This window comes from Balaenoptera acutorostrata, chromosome 6 (genome assembly GCF_949987535.1).
Source record: "Balaenoptera acutorostrata chromosome 6, mBalAcu1.1, whole genome shotgun sequence".
NCBI classification, from domain to species: Eukaryota; Metazoa; Chordata; class Mammalia; order Artiodactyla; family Balaenopteridae; genus Balaenoptera; species Balaenoptera acutorostrata.
Window position 1 is genome coordinate 8,084,089 of NC_080069.1, and position 19,520 is coordinate 8,103,608.

At 47.1% G+C, this 19,520-nt stretch overlaps 1 long non-coding RNA gene across 1 annotated transcript; it reads left to right on the top strand.

Annotated features, from left to right (window-relative positions):
• Window positions 1-2,492: 2,492 nt before the first annotated feature.
• LOC130708514 (uncharacterized) lies at window positions 2,493-15,973 on the top strand. The gene is made up of 4 exons (XR_009008745.1): window positions 2,493-2,542; window positions 5,507-5,555; window positions 15,214-15,327; window positions 15,902-15,973. It is a non-coding gene; the product is annotated as an uncharacterized LOC130708514 (long non-coding RNA).
• Window positions 15,974-19,520: the final 3,547 nt, after the last annotated feature.

Here is a 19,520-nt window from a genome sequence, read left to right on the forward strand (position 1 = left end):
GCACACCGGGGAGCCTTATAAGAATCCTGCAGCCTGAGGCCTGGGTCCCACCCCCGAGGCTCTGATTTCACTGGTCTAGGGTGGCCTGGGCACAGGATTTTCCAAAGCTCCCCTGGGGGCTTTCCTGCACAGCAGGGCCGGAGCCGTTGCTCCCCTAGGGCCGAGGAGAGGAGCCCCGGCCCAGACTCACAAGGGCTGGGCCCAGTCCAGGGCTGAGGAAGCTTGCGTGGTGTGTGTGAAGGAAGCTACCTGTAAGCTGTTTATTGCTTGCTTGAATTACTGGGTAAATATTGACCGGAGGCTCCGATGGCCCGGGAGCTACCTGTTGTTTCCATGGGCACATCTCTGGCGAAGTAGGGGCACCTTTGTCTGGCCTGGGCTCTGCCAGCCAAGAGGTGGGTGACACAGAGGCAAAGGGTCCCCCTAAGGGATACGGTGCGAGGTCCTGAGTGGAGTCCGGGCCTGGCGGGCAGCTGGGCAGATGTGCAGGCTAACTCGCTCCCGTGAGCTGTGGGAACCCGGGCAAGTGTTTAGAGCTCTCTGGACCTCGGTCTCCTAGTCTCTAGGACAAGGATGACAGCAGTTGCCTGAATCCGCCTCTGAGGATGGAACGTACCCATGGAATGCACCCATCACACGGCAGTTGCTCGATAAACGGGCATTTCTTGTTTTCTGGACCAGAGAAACTGTTGGCCGCCTGGTCCCTGGGACGTCGCTCCACTCTCCCTGCTGTTGAGTCAGTGTCTGTTAACAGTGGGACGTTGATGGCTCCCGGGGAATGGTTGGAGGAGACAGAGCTCGGTCCTTTCCTGTTAGGGGCTGACGTGGTCCCTGCCCCCAGGTTCCGATGTTGAAGTCCTACCTCTCAGGACCTCAGAACGTGACTGTATTTGAAGATCGGGTCTTTAGAGAGGCAATTACATGAAAATGAGGTCATATGGGTGGGCCCTAATCCAGTATGACTGGGGTCCTTATAAGAAGAGATGAGGACACAGACACACAGAGGGACGACCATGTGAGGACCCAGGGAGAAGACGGCCATCTACAAGCCAGGGAGAGAGGCCTCAGGAGAAACCAACCCTGCTGACACCTTGATCTCAGACCTCCAGCCTCCAGAACCGTGAGAGGATAAATTTCTGTTGTTGAAGCGCCCAGGCTGCGGAACTTTGTTATGGCAGCCTGAGCAAACTAATCCAAGTCCCCATAGAAAACCCACTCCAGACACCACTCCACATCAACCACATTGCCGTGCTCCCTCCTCCTGCAACTTCTAAATTCTTGACCTCCTCATCACCCCCCGCCCCTGTAGAATCAGTCCCTAAGACCTAGAATGTCCCAGCTTTCCCCATCACTGTCAGCCCCTCAGCCAGCTTCACCCTCTGCTTTATTGCCACTGCGTCCTCTCTCACTATGTGCCTGCTCCAGACCATCCTCCACACACAGGTCATTCTTCAAGTTCCAATGTGATCCCATGACTGCGCTCCTTCCCACCTGCCGGGCCCCTCCTACCTCCTTCATGGCAGCTATGCTCTAGCTGCACAGACCCTCCATGGTTTCTGGAACACACCGTGTTCCTCTTATACCCCCAGGCTTCTGAACCTCTGGCCCACTGCCTGAGTACTCTTCCTCCCTTCCCTGCCGTCAAACTCCTATTCATTCGTCACAGCCCTCTTCTAATGTTCCTTTCTTGGAAGCCTTCCTGGACCTTCGGAGATCAGGATCCCCCCTTCCTTTTCTCTCTGCCCACGTGGATTTGTGCACAGCCCCCTACACACAGTTTTGAGTTGCTCTGTCTTCCTTCCCACCCAGAGTGTGAGTGAATGAGATCAAGGACCAGGCCTGATTTAGCTCACATTCCAAGCATCTGGTCCCACATCTGGCCTGATTGGTGTCCAGTAGCTGCTTCTCAAATGCAGGGGTTAGTTGAGCAGTTTAGGCCAGGGTTTGGGGCCACAGAGTTCCTTCTTGTGGGGAGTCTTGGACGTTGTAGGACTTCTAGCAGCATCCCTGGCCTCTGCCCGCTGGAGAGAGCAGCCCCACTGCTCTCAAGTTGTAACAACTCTTACATCCCCAGTCACGGTCGAATCTCCCCGGGCACAGAATCGCCCCAGTGGAGAACCACTGTGAGGCCTGCTGTGATCTCTGAACCTCTTGAGAGGAACACTGTCGGCATATCCAAGGTTGGAATGACACTGATGCTGATTTTGTTAGAGGATGAATCAGAGAAAAATAGCAATGTTGGAGACTATGTGCTGCAGGGGACCCTGTGAGAAAGTGGCCGCCAGGCAAGGGGTCCTTTCCTAGGGATAAAGTTGACGAAACTCTTTTTTTCTGAAATTTTGGCTGGAGTTTCCTATTGAATTGGGTACACACCCAGTGGGAGAGGACAGAGTTTTACCAAGCAGAGGCTCTGACGGCAGTCGGGATTATGATTTTCAGAAATTGGATCAGCACCCGTTTCACCTCCAAATTCAATCTTCTCTTTTCCTTTACAGATTTTCCCCAAAATCACTTTGGCCCTGAGGCTCCATCAATCCCCCCAGTAAGTATCAGTGCCCTCTGAGCACTTTGTGGAGACCTCATTTTATTAGATTCGTCCGCTAAGCATCTGGGCATCCCTCTGCATCCCTCTGCATCCCTCTGCATCCCTCAGCATCCCTCTGCATCCCTCTGCATCCCTCTGCATCCCTCAGCATCCCTCTGCATTATGGTCCACCTCTGTCCCTCACAGGTCCAGCCTGGGGGCTCAAGGAAGAACAGGTTCCCTCCCAAGCTAACCCCGACTGGCTCTGGGGGACTATTTCTTGGGGTTGAACTGGGTCTGTTTTCTGATCTTCCTGCCCTCAGTTTCCTCTTTTGTGAAAATGGGGTCAGAATATCTACCTCACTGTGAATGTCAAGTGCCAGGCACTCAGGAATGTCAGCTCTTATCCGTCCTAGGGGCCAAGGCGCAGAACTTGGTTATTCAGCCGCAAGGCAGACGACAGCGGACAAGCTGCTCTTTCTGAATCAAAGCAAGTTCTTGGGCAAGAAAGGCCTGTTACCTGGCAAACCAACACAGACCCACAGAAACTCCCTTCTAACTGCCTTACTGTCTACTCTTGCCCTCTTAAAAATCAAATACCCTTGAAAAGGTAGCATATTGGGCCTTACCAAGTAGAGTTGCAAGATAAAATACAAGATGCCCAATTAAATTTGAATTTCAGATCAACAGCAAATAATTCAGCATAAGTGTGCTCTCAATACTGCACAGAACAGACTTATACTAAAACTTATTCGTTGTTCATCTGAAATCCAAAATCTAACTGGACGTTCTGTATTTTTACATGCTCCATCTGGCCACCCAACTTAACAGCCATTTGACATCTTAAGTAAATACTGATATGTTTGTTAGGCTCTTTTCAGGGAGCTGCTTGGATAGGAGGAGGATGTAGAGCTCATGGAACGACCTCTTGGTGGAAACCAGTGACAAAGACTCTTTGCTTGACCAAACTTTAGTCAGGCTCCTGAACCTCTCCCAGGCCTATCTGTGCGCTTCCTTGTAAAATCTAGTTTTATCCAGAACCCTGCTAAGTCAGTTTAACCAAATCCCCCCAACTTTAGTATCTGATCACCCTTGACATCTGATCAGGTTCCTCATCCCCCACCATCCCCCAGGTGATGTCTGATTGCCCTATCTCGCATTCATCAAGAATCCTGTTACGTCAATATAAATATTTCTTTCTTTCTTTTGGCTGCACTGCCTCCTTAGTTGTGGCACGCAGGCCCCTTAATTGCAGCATGCGGACTCTTAGTGGTGGCACGCATGAGGGATCTAGTTCCCCGACCAGGGATCGAACCTGGGCCCCCTTCATTGGAAACGCAGAGTCTTACCCACTGGACCACCAGGGAGGTCCCCTGTTACATCAATTTATTAAGAACCTCCCTCAGCCCTGATGTTTCCTCCCAGTAATTTTCCAGCCACTGACCCCCACCAGGCTCCTTGGCTATAAATTCCCACTTGCTGGTGCTGTGCTCAGAGTTGACCCCATCTCTCTAGCCCACTGTGAAATCCCATTGCATTGGTACTTACACCTGTTGTGATGGTCTTGAATAAAGTCGGCATGCCCATCTTTAACAAGGGTCATTGATTATTTTTTTTGTTTCATAGCAGTACGGTAGCTCTGATGGGTCATTTTGTATGGATTGGTTCACCAGCTGAGTCTTATCTGTCACAAAACAGCTTAAAAAAATAAGGAAGCTTAGTTCCCACTGATCTTGTGGCTTTTACATGAAACATGCGTGTAAGGCTTCTGTGCTGGCCCCTTTTCTCAAAATTTTTGGCAAAGATGACCAAAAAATAGCTTCTGCAGAAATTATTTATTTAGTATTAATAGGGCAAAGTTAGATCTTGGCTAGACATTTCAAGTAAACAGGATCACTGCACATGGAGTTGTTTGAAACCAGAGATTTCCTGTGACCCCCAGAGTTTTAACAAGAGCCAGAGAAGTTATATTTATAGAAACCCTGTTAATTTTACCACCCCCCCAGCCTCACATTTAATCCCAAATACAACAAATCCCGGAATGTCTGCGGACAGTGGCCTGTTTGATGGATGAGGCCAGGAGGTGATCCCTTGATGCAGTTGTGTTGAAAAATGGAGGGCTGGGTGGAGGCTATTACAGTGGGACTGGGGGCAGATGCCAGTGGGTAGACAATATTTTCAAGAAGCTGCAAACACAACCAATTAATAAAAACATTAACCCCCAGCACACGGCGTCTTTCGGTCAAGTTTCTTGGAGGGCTTTGCAAATCCCTCCTGACCTCAGCAGCTTAAAAGAGCTCCCAGGAAGAGCTCCCATATTTCCTCTTGAGCGATCCACCATCTCTATAAATCCTCAGCATGTGCTCATGTGCTTGGTGGAAGCCCCTGCTGGGGGGCTATCAGTTGGATAGACTGATGCAAGATGATTAAAGAAATTTCTCCTACTCAGGGACCTCCCGGAGCCTGAGAACCAGGAGAGATTTCTAAAGGTAGAGAGAGGATTCCCCCAGTGTTAACAGAGAATATCAAAATATTGGGGGAGGGTCGTGTTGGAAAGAGCATCAGAAGACCCAGGTCTCAGCCCTGGCCACAGGTGACCTTGGGCAAGTCTCCTAGACAGTCAGATTTTTACTTTTCTCGTCAGTTAAACAAAGGAATAACATCACCTATTCTGCTGGGCTGTTCTGAGGGATTTCTAGTGAGAGAATGTATGTGAGTTAAGTATAAATTGTTGCTGTTGTAGTCAAAGGCTGTATGGGCGTCTGAGTTGAGGCATGTCCCTTGGACCTAAGGCAGTGGGATGACCCATGGAGGCTATGGGGACCTCTTGGGGTCATAATTCCAGCTTCCTGATGATGACCTCCAGCCACACCTGACTGCAGCCTCATTGGTTACCTGCCGTCTCTTCAGGGGCCTCTCAGGTCACCACGGTCCTCCCTTTAGTCAGTGTTTGACTACAAGTAGCATTTCTTTTCATGATAGAGAAAAGAAGAGACAGGAAGAGGAAATACTAGAGTGCATGGCAAATAGGGTGAGTATCAGTTTGTGTGACTTTTGTTTCAGATATGTTATATACTTCAGCATGTGTAGGTGTATTGGATTGCAATGAAAAAGATGTTTCTTACCGTGAGTTGTGCTTTAAAAAAAAATCAAAAGTGCTGCTTTAGGTAAAGACAAATGTGATTTCATCACTCGGGCAGCTTTGAGTCCAAAATCCAGCCAAAGAAGCGAGTGCTGAACGAGTCGCCAAGGCGAGGAGCCCAGAAATGCCTTCGTGAGTCACATGACGGGTGTCATGACATCAATGCTGTACCATCAGACAGGTTCGAATCCCAGCTCTCGACTTAGTATCTCTGAGCCTCACTTTCTAAGGCCCAACGCAGTGGGCTGGCTCCGCTGGGGTCCGAGGCCTCTCCCAGTGCTGACATTCTGGGGTTCATTACCTCTTTGGCTTTTCTTAGGGAACCGTTTGGGCTTCCTGGGTGTGGGAGGAGCTGGGCCCAAGGCCACGCTGTCTTCTGGCACTTCTGGCACTTGGGGACCACTGCCCTGGGGATGACTCCACCCACATTGCCACTCGCCACTCCCTCCTCCTGGGTTCCCACGAGTGACTTCAGCATCCTTGGAGTGTGCGGAGATGGAGGTGTTTTCCAGACATTTCCCTTTGCTTCTCCGGGAAATAAGTTTCTCCCTGTATGCTGACAGCTTTCACCCTTTCAGGTAATGTGGGGAACATCATGGACAGTTTGGCTGGCACTCTGGTCAGCAGCCAGATTGGCAATGCCAGATGTCCCCCGGCTTTGTCTTCTGGAGGGGCTGTCCAGCTGCAATGTCAACGGCCCTTCCAGCACCCAGATGCAAGGCACCCATGTTCACCCACGCCCGGGCGCTGGGCAGGAGCTCTTCCTCCATTCCCTCCTCTCTGTCTTCGTCTCTCACTTTCCTTCCTACTCTTCCCTTTACTTTCCATTTAAACATGCTGTTTCTGAAGCAGCTTCCTGCTTCATAAATAGACTTAGCAGGTGGTATATTTTTATTTTGGAGAAAATGTTTGCAGAGAGGTAAGTAAAGACAAACTAAAAAACTGTATCGCTTTGACAGTTGTGTGTTGTGAATGTTTTGTAATTGTTGAAACAGAGGTTACATCAGCCTGATGTTCTTACCCTGTGTTTTCGAACCCCTTATGATTCCTAAATCTGAGGCTTGTTCATCTGGAATAGTTTCTCACTTCTCTTGAGGAGAGGGGTGGGGATGATGCTTTTCCTTAGAAATCGCCTTCAGTAATTGTCTAACAAAACATTTGAAGACATAACCACTAGTAGCACAAAAGTGATAACCACCTCAAACGGTAGTCATCAGAAATCAATAGCTTGATGGGTTTTTTCTAGAGTGAATACTTTACCATCCCTTCTTATAATCCCAGTAAAGATTCTATCCTTGAAATTTTGTACTTTATTAACAAAAATACCTTCCTGCCCAAAGTCTGTTGCTCCCTGGCCCCTCCCCTCCTTCTGTATTGGGTGGGGTTGGTGTCTCAGAGGTGGCATCTGGGGAAAGGCATTCATGAAACAGAGTGGGGCATGCCAAAGCCTCCTGGGTTGGCCCTGATCCTCCAAGAAGCAGATACCAAAAGGGAATTTTTGCCTGGGGGAGAGAAAATGCGGAGAGGTTTGGGAAAGCTGGGAGAGTTGTCAGTCTGCAAAGCAAGTCTAGATGGAGTGGAGGAGAGAGAGGGAAACTGGGTGGGAGTTTCTAGACGCGCAGGCCGTCGAAGGCAGGTTTAGAGGGGCAGGAGAGGGGTCTTCAAGCTCAGCTGGCCATCAGGGGCGTCTGGGCGTCCGAGGGACCTTGCCTAGTGCACCACATCATTCAACCATTGGCTGGTCTGCAAGGCGCATTCTCACGGCCACACTGCCAATCTGGCCATTTTTATACCTACCTGAACAGAATCTCCTGCTCTCTTTAAGTTCTCTCTCTTTTTTTTTTTTTTTTTTTTAAGTTGGATTAATGTGTAAGTACTCTTTAGGTCAATTAATAGTGTTATTTATTTATTTATTTATTTATTTAATTTATGGCTGTGTTGGGTCTTCGTTTCTGTGCGAGGGCTTTCTCTAGTTGTGGCAAGTGGGGTCCACTCTTCATCGCGGTGCGCAGGCCTCTCACTATCGCGGCCTTTCTTGTTTCAGAGCACAGGCTCCAGACGCGCAGGCTCAGTAATTGTGGCTCACGGGCCTAGTTGCTCCGCGGCATGTGAGATCTTCCCAGACCAGGGCTCGAACCCGTATGCCCTGCACTGGCAGGCAGATTCTCAACCACTGCTGCACCAGGGAAGCCCCACGCCCTCTTTTTTTAAAGATGCTTTTACAGGGGCAGGACTTTCTGTTTTGTTGCTAGTTACTAGCTGCGGAATCCAGAGATCAATTGTGCTGCTTATAGCACAGCAAATGGACCTCCTCCAGAGTTTGGTTCCCAGGTTCTGAGGGCTGGAGAAAGCAAACAGCACCAGGAGTGGCTGTGAGTGACTCGGGCATTATCCAGTCTGATGGGGTGATTCGCCGGTGCCCCGCTTATCGTCCTGACGCCATTGTGGCATCTTAGGGGAGATCTGGGTTACCACTTGCAAGGATGTATGCACATTTTGTGTTCCATGGTGCCTGAGAGGGTAACCCAGCACTTGGGATCTCTCTGCCCCTTGGCAATTTAAGTGCATTTGGCTCCCATCCTGTTTCCCAGCCTGGGTAAACCCTGAGGCCTCCTGAGATTTCTGTGACGGGCCAGCCTCACTTCCTTACGGCCCTCGTCTCTGCCCCGCATCCTGGTGTACCAGCTCCACTCACCCTCCTGCCAGCTGGTACCACTTTGGGCCCTTCACTTACAGGAGAAATCGAGTCACGCTTGTGTTTCGTAAGGTTAGTAAATTGCCTGAGGCTTTAGGTTCTATGGGGAGGGCCCACCACATGGACATCCTTTCACTGTCTTACTTCCCCTCCCCCCCCCACTTCCCATCCATTCCCCAAACCTGTGTTCTCTGCAGCATCTAGGTCGCTCAGCTCACACTCAGGCCCTCTGTGGAGGGTAGCCTCCTGAGCTCTAAGTATTCCTCTCCCGGATGCCCCCCTACCCTAAGGCTGTCTTCTCCCAGTCCCTGGATTCTGGAGAGGAAGACTCTCCATCTCCTTGAAATCATTTCTTGTAGAAGGTTTTTTTTTCCTCAAAATAATTTTAAACTTACAGAAGAGTTGCCAAAAGAGTACAAAGAACTCCCACACACCGAGATTCCCCAAATGTTAACATCTTACAGAACCACAGTACAATGATCAAAATGAAGAAATGGACATGGATGAACTTTCTTATCTAATCTGCAGGTCTTATTCAAATTTTCCAGCTATTCCACTAATGGACATTTTTCTGGTCCAAGATCCAATTCAAGACAGGCTCACGAGCTATATTTAGTGGCCTTGTGGCCTTAGTGTCTTTTAATCCAGATTCAAGGTCAGGGGTCAGCAAACTTTTTCTGTAAAGGACCAGAGAGTAGATATTTTAGTCTTTGCAGGCCGTGTGCCCTCCCTTACAATTATTTGTATTTGTTCTAAGTGAATGGCTGTCAAATCTAGGCCAATGGATTCTGTAGATGGAAATAAATAGTCCCCCCAGTACATTTCCCCATTCACAGTGCCTGCCAATCATCTGCATTTATTCAGTGTCTTTTAAGCAAACTGTTCCAGTGAACGATATGTCCATGGGAGATGCCTGAGTGCTCTCCATCCTTGTTTTGGGCCAGGAGGAGCTGGCAGCCTAGGCAGGGGGGCAGGTGCTGAGTCTGGCCTGTCTGCTCTCCGTCATCATTTAGGTACAGGCTCTGTCCCCAGATGCTCCGCTCCCCCCTTCCCGCCCCTCAGTCAGAATGCCTGGGCAACGAGCTGTTCTTCACATTTCCTCTTCCACAAAGTGAGACCTTTGGAATCCCAGACAGGCCCAGTCAGCTGAGGATGGAGGGAGAGGGGTGGAGGGGCAACGCTGCGTCTCCTTAGCAATCAAAGCCGGCATTGTTCTCAAAGAGTTAACCCGCACACCAGGCTTGCAATTAGCAAGGAATAATGGGGTGTGATGGGTGTCGGTCGAACAACGGCTGGAACTGATTTTCAGCCCTACGGTGAGAAACCGCCCTGCTGATTCCCCTTCCTTACTTCCTGGTAAGTTGCAGGCGGCAGGCTCAGTAGAGCAGAAATTCTCAGGGTGGAGGGTGGGGGAGGGCAGGGGAGCAATCTGTCTTTGAATAATTTAAACAATGCAGCCCAGCCAAGCTAAATGGAGCTTATCAAATGTTACACCTCTTAAAGCTGCAATCAGAGGTGGCAGGATATTAACTGTAAAGCCCTCTTTCTGCTCGGAGGGAAACCGAGGAACAGACCTGCTACTCACTGGAAAGAAAGGGGAGTTAAGGGGTGGCAGGAGAGAGAACTGGGTCCATTTTGAAAGTCAGATCAATAGCTCAAAGCAGATATCCAAGGACAGGACAGGAACAGCATTTACTGGGCACCTACTATATACAGGGGTGACAGGCCCTTTTATACAGGATATTTTCTTATCCTTTGTCTCGGTTCTAAAAGGCATGTGTGGTTATTCATATGTACTTTTAAACAGAGAAGCAAATCACTTAAGACTCATTCACTTCAAATGCTAGAAAACCCTGACCCCAACTGGCCTGAGCAAAGGGATTTTTTTTTTTTTTTTTCTCATGCAGCAAAGATGTCTAAAAGAGCAGCTTGATTCAGGGCTCAGATGATGTCACTGGGATCTTGTTTCTCTCCATCTCTTGGCTCTGCCTTCCACTGTGTTGGCTTTGGGCTCGGGCTCCTTGGAAAGGTAAAATGGCAGCAGCAGGACCAATCCCTGGTGATCTGAGGTTCAAGCTCAGTGAGGAGGAATAACTTTCTAAGAGTTGAAGAAGCTTCCATTTCTAATCAAGATGGAGTGACAGGGACCAGATTCAACTCCACCTTAAACAACTAAAAACAGGACACACTGTATGAAACAATGGCCTTTAGACAATGAATAACAGGCAGTGTAAAACAGGGATTCCTGAGAGAAGAGAAACAGGAGAGAGTTTCTAGGCTGAAGCACCGCAGGGGAGACCCAGGGAGAGCCTGGCAGTGTCCAAGGGGAGGCCACGCAGCTAGAGTTCACAGGACAGACTAATGGAGAGGAGAGAGCTGGCCAGAGAGAGGGCTTTGGAGACCTGCAGAGGGTCCCCCTCAAGTATCCAGCAGAGCAGTGGATGGATGCATTCATGTAAGGGAACTACTGGAGTTGGGGCAAGAACCGCTTAAAGGAATAGACATAACCATCCCCAGAACTCACACAGATCACAGATAGTTTATGTCCCCACAAGGCAGAGTGAAAAATCTAGTAATACCTGTGGCATTGGGTCGAATACTTAGAAGGTTATAGCCTCTATAGTGGCAATAAGTCTGAATAGCCCTAGACTTAAGACTGCTCTGGTCCTAACTAACAAATCTTACACATATCCCTTGAAAGGAACAAGTTGTTCCCAAGCAACTTAACTGAATCTCAGGACAAAACTCAAGAACACTGAAAGGAATTCAAAAATATCCAGCACTTGAGAAGGTAAAATTCACAATGTCTTTTAGCCAATTAAAAATCACCAAACATGCAAAGAAGCAGGAAAATATGACCCACAATGAAGAGAAATATCAATCAATAGAAACAGACCCAGAAATGATATGGGTGATAGAATTAGGAGACAATGACATTAAATAGTCATTATAAGTATATTCTATAGTTGAAGAAGATAGAGAAAAGCATGACCATGGCATGGAAGACATAAAAAATATTCAAACATAACTTCTAGAGATGGAAAAAAACCAATGTCTGAGATAAAATCTACACTGGATAAGATTAACAGCAGATTAAACATTACAGAAGAAGATATTCATAAACGTGAAGAAATAGCAATAGAAACTATTTGATATGAAACACAGAGAAAAAGACTAGAAAATCTTCCAGAATATCAATGAACTGTGGGACAATGTCAAGTGGTCTAACATACATCTAACTGGAGTCCCTGAAGGAGAGCAGGTCGACAGGAACTTGTGCCTGGAAGATGCTCAGTTGTTGAATAAGTGATGACCCTGTTGCTTTGTGGCCTTGAATCTCTTCTATGAAGTTGGGTTTCATAATGACAGTAGTAATAAGGATGATGGTGATGATAATGATTCATTCATTGATCACATACGGTGTGAGAATACATATAATCTTTCATTTTACCCTTGCAAAAACTCTGTGAAATTTGTCATTATCCTCATGTTACAGATGAGGAAGCAGGCATGTGAAACCTGTTTGCCTCATGAAGGTGTAGCTGGGACAAATATCGTGGGGGACCCAATTTGATTGTACAAATTCACATACTTTTGTGAGAAGCTGAGACCCCAGACCCCGGACATGATGTGAGCCAGAAGAGTGAGAATCAGGGGACAGCCCTTGTTTTATCTCTCAATTAACCTGTGTACATGGCAAATCTTTTCTTATCTCTGGCTGTCATGTTTCCTTCCTGTAATATGAGAATGTTGGAACAAATTATTCTCCAGGAGACCTCCCAGTGTGAACATTTGAACCACTTGTATTGGTTCCTATCACTTGTGTGTACCTTTACTCCCAAGGCTCATATCACCTGGGTGAGAGGTGTCTCTTAGGTGGTGTGGAAACCCACAGACCAGCTCCCTAGCTAGGGCCACGTGAGAATAGTCATTATGTTGGAGATTTTGTCAAGTATCTACAAATACCTACGTTGCCAATCATCGAGGCACTAGTTCTTTTGGATAATTGTTGGGATGGGGAGGGGGCACACAGCCAGATCAGACGACAGATGACTAAAGAATTGTTGGCTGAATTCAAAGGTGGCATGACCTTGAACTTGGGGCATTTGAAGGGCTGCTGTGAAGAAGGAGGGCTAGACTTTGCAGGGGATACCTTTAGTTTTGTGAGATCGGGTGTCTGTTTTTCTGTATATCTGGAACTGTGACTGTGGCAGCCATCTTTCCTATCTCATCCTTCTTTGGGACATTATAGCCCAGAAAGGTGTTTTGCTGAGAAAGAAGAGTGAACTGGACTCATCCAGTAAAGCTCAGTGGTGAGATGGAGAGAGCCCCAGGGCCTTTCTTAAGCTCAGCTGTGTTTTCTCTGCATTTCTGTCCTGAGATCATGGGAGAGACTCTGCACTCTTATCATAAATTCTCCTTATGGCTTAAGCTAACTTCAGCTGATTTCTGTAACGTGCAACCTAAAGTCCTAACTTTCTCAGAGGTCAAGCTAGGATTACAGGTGGATGTCCAGGGAGATGCATCACACCATAACCTAGAGAAGAAGTGTTAAAGATGGCACTGCAAATCCAGACAGGACTGCTTTCAGATGCATCAGGTGTTTGGAGATGGCAGGATGGACACAAAAGCTCATTCAATAAAATGAGATAGATGGCATCCTATCTTCCCCCACTCCTTATTCTAAGAATAACATGTATAGTACACACATATGTTCTTTGCAAGAAAAATATATTTCAGTCCATACACAGAAGTCATTTTTCAAATGTGTCTCTTAGTGGATCTTTTGGATGCCAACTAAATACCCCTCTAAGGACTTGAGTAGTCATTAATAATTTTTGACAATGATCAAAAACATTTCTTCATGCTTTCCCTGGTTTTCTTTGGACCCAAGAATTGCCGAGTTTTTGAAATGGAGAAAAATAAACAAAATATATATTTTAACAGCTTTGATTTACCCTGGGAATAAACTCATTCAGTCTATTCTATTATAGACTTTGTACATTTGTTTGTACATGGGATCTTTGTAGCACTAATATACTAATCAGTGACACTCCTGGAAAACATAACTTTTAAAAAGTTAATAATGTTTGATGACCCTAAAACTGGCACATAGTTCCTTGGTTCCCTGAATAAAGGGTACTATCTAACTTTCTCTTGATGATAAAGAGTCCTCCTAAGTATCGTGTCTTGTACTTTGTAGTAAATAACACAGTGATGTCCTCCAAGGCCATTGAGAGGTACAGCTATATGCCCTTAAGTTAAATTACCATATAGGTCTGCTTTTCATGGGTTAAGTTTTACTGAACTCACTTTTAGATGGTCAGCTCTCTGTTTCCACTAATATTGGTGTGTTGTCTCTCCAAGGACCCCATCCACTTTGCAGACACCAAGACAAACGCACATGCGTGTGCACGTGCACTCACACCCGCATGTGCTGCCTCCAGCACGACCGCCCTTAGGTTGTAGAGCTGGCTTTATGCCCGTGACCCTAATCGGATGGTGTCATGCGGGCCACATGGAAGGGAGCACCGCAGTGTACACCGAGCAGCGTTTCTGTCTGGCGTCTATCCCCAAGCCCACCCTCTTTGCTTCCCCACAGGCTGCTCAAACTTCCCTTGGTTCTGGCTCTTGAATTTCCAGCATGGCCCAAACCCTGGTTCTGCTTCTTGAGTTGCTCTTCAGGGAAGTGGGCTTTGGATCTGCATGGTCTTGGCCTTTGCCAAGTACTGTTTTCATTCACTCTCACAGTCACTTCTCAGGCATTTGATCCCCTAGTCCCCTCCCTCCCTCCCACCCTGCTAACTCTCAGATTCCCCTTTACTACTTACGCATGGTCCCAAGCATCCAAGGATATCCTTTTGTCATTAAAATAATTTTTTTGGTTGACATGGTTTATTTTATTTTTTAATTTTTAAAATAAAAAAATTATTTTTATTCTAGTTTTTATTTTTTTAATTTTAAATTAAAAAAATTTAAATTTATTTTTATTTTATTAAATTTTTAAATTTTTATTATTTTTATTTTATTTTTTAATTTGTTTATTTTTTATTGAAGTATAGTTGATTTACAATGTGTTCATTTCTGCTGTACAGCAAAGAGATTCAGTTATATATATATGTACATTCTTCTTTATATTCCTTTCCATTGTGCTTTATCATAGGATATTGAATATAGTTCCCTGTGCTATACAGTAGGACCTTGTTGCTTATCCATTCTATATATAATAGTTTGCATCTACTAACCCCAAACTCTCAATCCAATTTTTTACATATTGAATAATGCCTTAAAATAGAAACTAGCCAAAACCTAACAGTCAAAAATATCGTTACAGGTAGCATTTATTTTCAATTGTGATTCAAGATAAATTATATTATTTATATTTTAAAACCAGTGTCTTTAATTCCTGCCTTTTTCTAATTCAAGGATTTACTTTCCTTTTAATAAGTGAATGCCAGGTGTTATGTTTTGCTTTTTTAATCACGTGACTGTTTTCATATTGCTTAAAAGTGAAGACATGAAAAATGATGGGGCTATTATAAGTTTTTTGTGTTGTTACAGATATCCAAGTACAATTTACTTTTTATTTTTTGTTTATTTTATTTATTTTTTATTGAAGTATAGTTGATTTACACTGTTGTGTTAATTTCTGCTGTACAGCAAAGTGACTCAGTTATATACATATATACACTCTTTTTTATATATTTTTCCATTATGGTTTACCCCAGGATATTGAATATAGTTCCCTGTGCTATACAGTGGGACTTTGTTGTTTATTTTATTTTATTTTTTAAATTTAATTCTTTAAAATAATTTTGACTGGCTACACTGACTTCACTCACACTCTCTCAGCTCAGGCTGCTATAACAAGAATACCACAGACTGGGTGCTGTAAACAACAATTATATCTGACAGTTCTGGAGGCTGGGAAGTCCGAGATCACGGTGCCAACATGGTCAGGTGCTGGTGAGAGCCTTATTTCTCATTTTCACATGGTTCAGAGAGAGGATCTTGTGTTTCTTCCTCTTCTTGTAAGGTCACTAATCCCATCATGAGGGCCCCACCCTAACGACCTAATCTATCCCCAATTACCTCCCAAAGGCCCCACATCCAAATACCCTCACACTGGGGATTTGAGTTCAACATATGATTTTTTTGTACTATCAGCACAAACTCAACAGTTGTCATTAGTTTCATAAGATAATTGCTATTAACTCATAGTGTCTCTAACTTTCAGTTTCTCATGATATCATTTTTCCCCTCTAAACTTATTATATTTTATGCTGAAGTATTTTAAAGTAAATCACAAATATCATAGCATATCACCCCTAAGTGTTTCAGAATATGTCTCTAAAAAATAAGACCATTTTCTTTACATAGTCAAAATAAACATTAAAATACAAAAAAGTTAATAATAGTCACTTAGTATCCTTTAATACCCATTCTGTATTCAAATTTTTCTAGATGTCCTAACTAGAATCTAATCTGTGATCATGTGTTGCACCTGGTTGTTAAACACCTTTGGTCTCTTTTAATCCAGTAGCACTGATTTGCTGAAAACACTAGAGCCAGAGCAACAAGTGCCCTACATACAAATGAGTTCTGTTCTGAGAGTGCATTCGTAAGTCCAATTTGTTGGTAAGTTCAACAAAGTTAGCTTAGGTACCCAACTAACACAATCGGCTATACTGTACTGTACTGTAATAGGTTTATAATACTTTTCACACAAATAATACATTAAAAAAACACAAAAAATAAAGAAAACATTTTTAATCTTACAGTACAGTATCTTGAAAAGTACAGTAGTACAGCACAACAGCTGGCATACAAGGGCACGTTCGCATCTTTGAAAGTTCACAACTCGAAAGTTCGTATGACTTACTGTATTGTGCACGGTGTCCCACCTTCTGGGTCTGTCTCATTGCTTCCCTCGTGGTGCCTTTAGCTTGTAGCTCTGTCCCCTGTTTATCCTGTAAGTAGGACTCCCTGTGGCCCAAGGGCTCCAGATGCCTCCCCTTGCACTGACCTTGTGTTCTGACCTAAGGCTCCTTGAAGGGCAAGAGGACCCAGGTGAAAAGTAGTACCAGGGAGCAGAGGGAAGTCTATCTGACTCTCAACCTGCCTTATCATGTACCTCAGGGATCCCTCCTGATTTCAGAAGATTTTCTCAGAGAAAGAAGGCAAATGTTGGGGGACTTCCCTGGTGGCGCAGTGGTTAAGAATCTGCCTGCCAATGCAGGGGACACGGGTTCATTCCCTGGTCCGGGAAGATCCCACATGCCGCGGAGCAACTAAGCCCGTGAGCCACAACTACTGAGCCTGCATGTCACAACTACTGAGCCTGTGCACCACAACTACTGAAGCCCACGCGCCTAGAGCCCGTGCTCTGCAACAAGAGAAGCCACTGCAATGAGAAGCCCGCGCACCGCGACGAAGAGTAGCCCCTGCTCACCACAACTAGAGAAAGCCTGCGCGCAACAACAAAGACCCAACGTAGCCATAAATAAATAAATAAATAAATAAATAAATAAATTTATTGTTGTCAAAATATTCTGAGTCAAACAGTGGGGTCAAACAGGTGAGATCAATGTCACCTCTGTTCTAGCCCAACCATGTGTTCATCCTGGACTGAAATCCAAGCTCCTTATCCAAGCTTTGACAGTCCCAGGAATTCCAGATAACTTCCCTCTACTTCCCGCCAGCCTCCCTTCTGGCAGGTGAGCCCTGGACACGACACAGACAGGCTCTCCCTCCTCTGCACTTCTGCTTATGCCTTTCCCCATCCTGGAACTCCCGCCCCGACTGCTCCGTCCCTCTAGATCCTGCCTACCCTTCAAGGCTCAGGCCCTGTCCAGCTTCCTTTGGGAAGGCCCCGCTGCCCCCTCCAGAAAAAGCCATCTCATTGTCCCTGATAGGGGGCGGGCAGGGGTACAGTCTGTTCCTCCCAATAATGGAAGATCACGTCTACTTTTTTCTATTGGTCCGTTTTCTCTCCCACATATCTAAGATGTCTCCCCAACCCCACCAAACTCTTTAGGGCTAGATACTGGATCTTCTACCTTTTTTTCACACCCCCCCAAACTAGTTAGCTCCAGGCAGGACCTGGCACCCAGTGGGTGTTCACAGAGGAAAATCTCCAAGTAAGACAATGAGGACATTGGGCTGGTTTCCAGGGGGCCTTGAATCCGGCTCCACTTCTGTAACACACCACCTCCCCACTCTCTTCCCAAACTCTGGACAGCAGGAGATGTGGGCGGGGCCAGGTTCCACGCCAGCCACAGGAGACCCAGCTGCACAGAGCTGAAGGCTTGGCCTTCAGGATTTATTGCCAGCCTGCGAGCAGGTCACGGGCTTAAAGAAGGAGCCTGGCTCTCTTCTGAGGGCCGGATGCCACGGGCTTTTCTGGCAGGAGCAGACCGTGCTTGGCGCTGTCATCTCACCTCGTTTAACACAGTCACGATTCCTCCCAGTTTTTAACACCTTCTGGTGGGGGCGATGTCTCGGGACTTGGCGGGCTCTTAGTTGCCGACCACAGAATCAGTGTTAGCTGGTAGTTAAGGCAGGAGAGACTTTATTAGAGGCTGTGGGTGAGCTCCAGGCGCTAGGTCGACCTTCTAGGAATGATTCCCAGGGCTACGCAGAGCTGGGCAGGGACGGGAGCGCCACTCAGCATCCTCTGCTGCCCCTCATCCTTCTGGCACACGTCCCGCCGGCCTGCTTCCCTGTCAACGACTCGAAGCCTCACGCAGGTGCATCTCTGGTGACATCTCAGCGTCCCCGCAGTAGGGGAGGCTGGGAGATAGCTTTGTTGTTTTTGTTCTGCTTTTTGATTCTACGTTGGGAAAGTGGATTTACAATGCAGGGAACTACAGAAACGTGGAGAGAGGAGCACATGTGTGATAGTACATTCAGGTGCTTTCGGATTTGACGGCTGAGAGGCGAACTCACCTGAGTCACACAGCCGGTGATGGGACGGCGGGGATTCAGGACTGTCCACGTTACGTTCCTCTCTCTCCCTGTGGCTTTGAGGATTAGAACCTCAACGCCGGAAAGTGCTGGCGCCTCTGACAGCAACAGGGGAGCAGAATTTCCTGTGGAGGATGAAGACGGTTCACGGTTAAAGATTTGAAAAGGGCTGAGGGCATTGCCCGTGGCCACATCCACCAAGCAGCTAGAGGCTGAGAATTGGAACCACTTTACCCTGGCTTCCCAGCCCGGGAGAGGGTTCTGGACAAAATGTTTCTATAAATCCAGCCTTGCAATGAGAGAAGATAGCTTCTCTGCACCCTCGTGAACACGTAGGCACATGCATGTGTAATAATACACACACAAGACACACAATGGCATGTGCGCACACACATGCACACACGTTGGCACATATGCACGTACACTGACCCACACAGACACACGCATCGACATACACACCAGTGCACTCGTGCAGGTAACATCCACAGCCTGTGGCTGCAGAGGTCCTTCCTGGCGCCTTTCTTTCTTGTCCTTGCCTGGAGCTTACAGCACTTGGAAAATGTCAAGTGTGGGAGGCCTTTTAGTCTTGGGTTAGGTTAAAACTCCCTCTGCATATTTGGAGGGCGTCCAGGCCCTGCGAGCGCGCTCACGGAGTAGATAACAGTGACCTTGCTGGTGAGGGAGGACAGCCCAGCTGAGGCCAAGGAGCCGCGCTGGCTGAGCAGAGGTCACTTCCCCTCCCCCGCTGCACCTGGGTTTGCTCTGATGGTAAAGACCCCGCGGCAGCCCTGGGCGGGAAGACATCTTCTTGCTCTCAAGGAGGGATGAGCGCTAAGCGCTGGCCCTGCAGGTTTGGGGGAGGAAAGTCCATCTCTCTCCTGGGGGTCCGCAGGCTGACGGTCAAAGGTCAACCTGCTGGCCCTCCCAAAGGTACCAAACACACCTCTCCAGCACGGTGACAGCGGGGCTGCGCCCCGCTCCTCAGCAGCTCCGAGGCACAGCCCGGCTGGGCCCGACGGGGGCAGCTCGGGTCTCAGCATGAGCGGTGTGTAGCGGGAGGCCGTGGAGGTCATCTCATCTAAACGGAATCCCCTCTATGGCCACCGCTTCAAGGGGCCAGCCTGTCGCGTTCGGTGACCACAGGTGACAGGGACTTCACTGCCTCTGAGAGCAGCCTGTGGCAGAGGGGACGC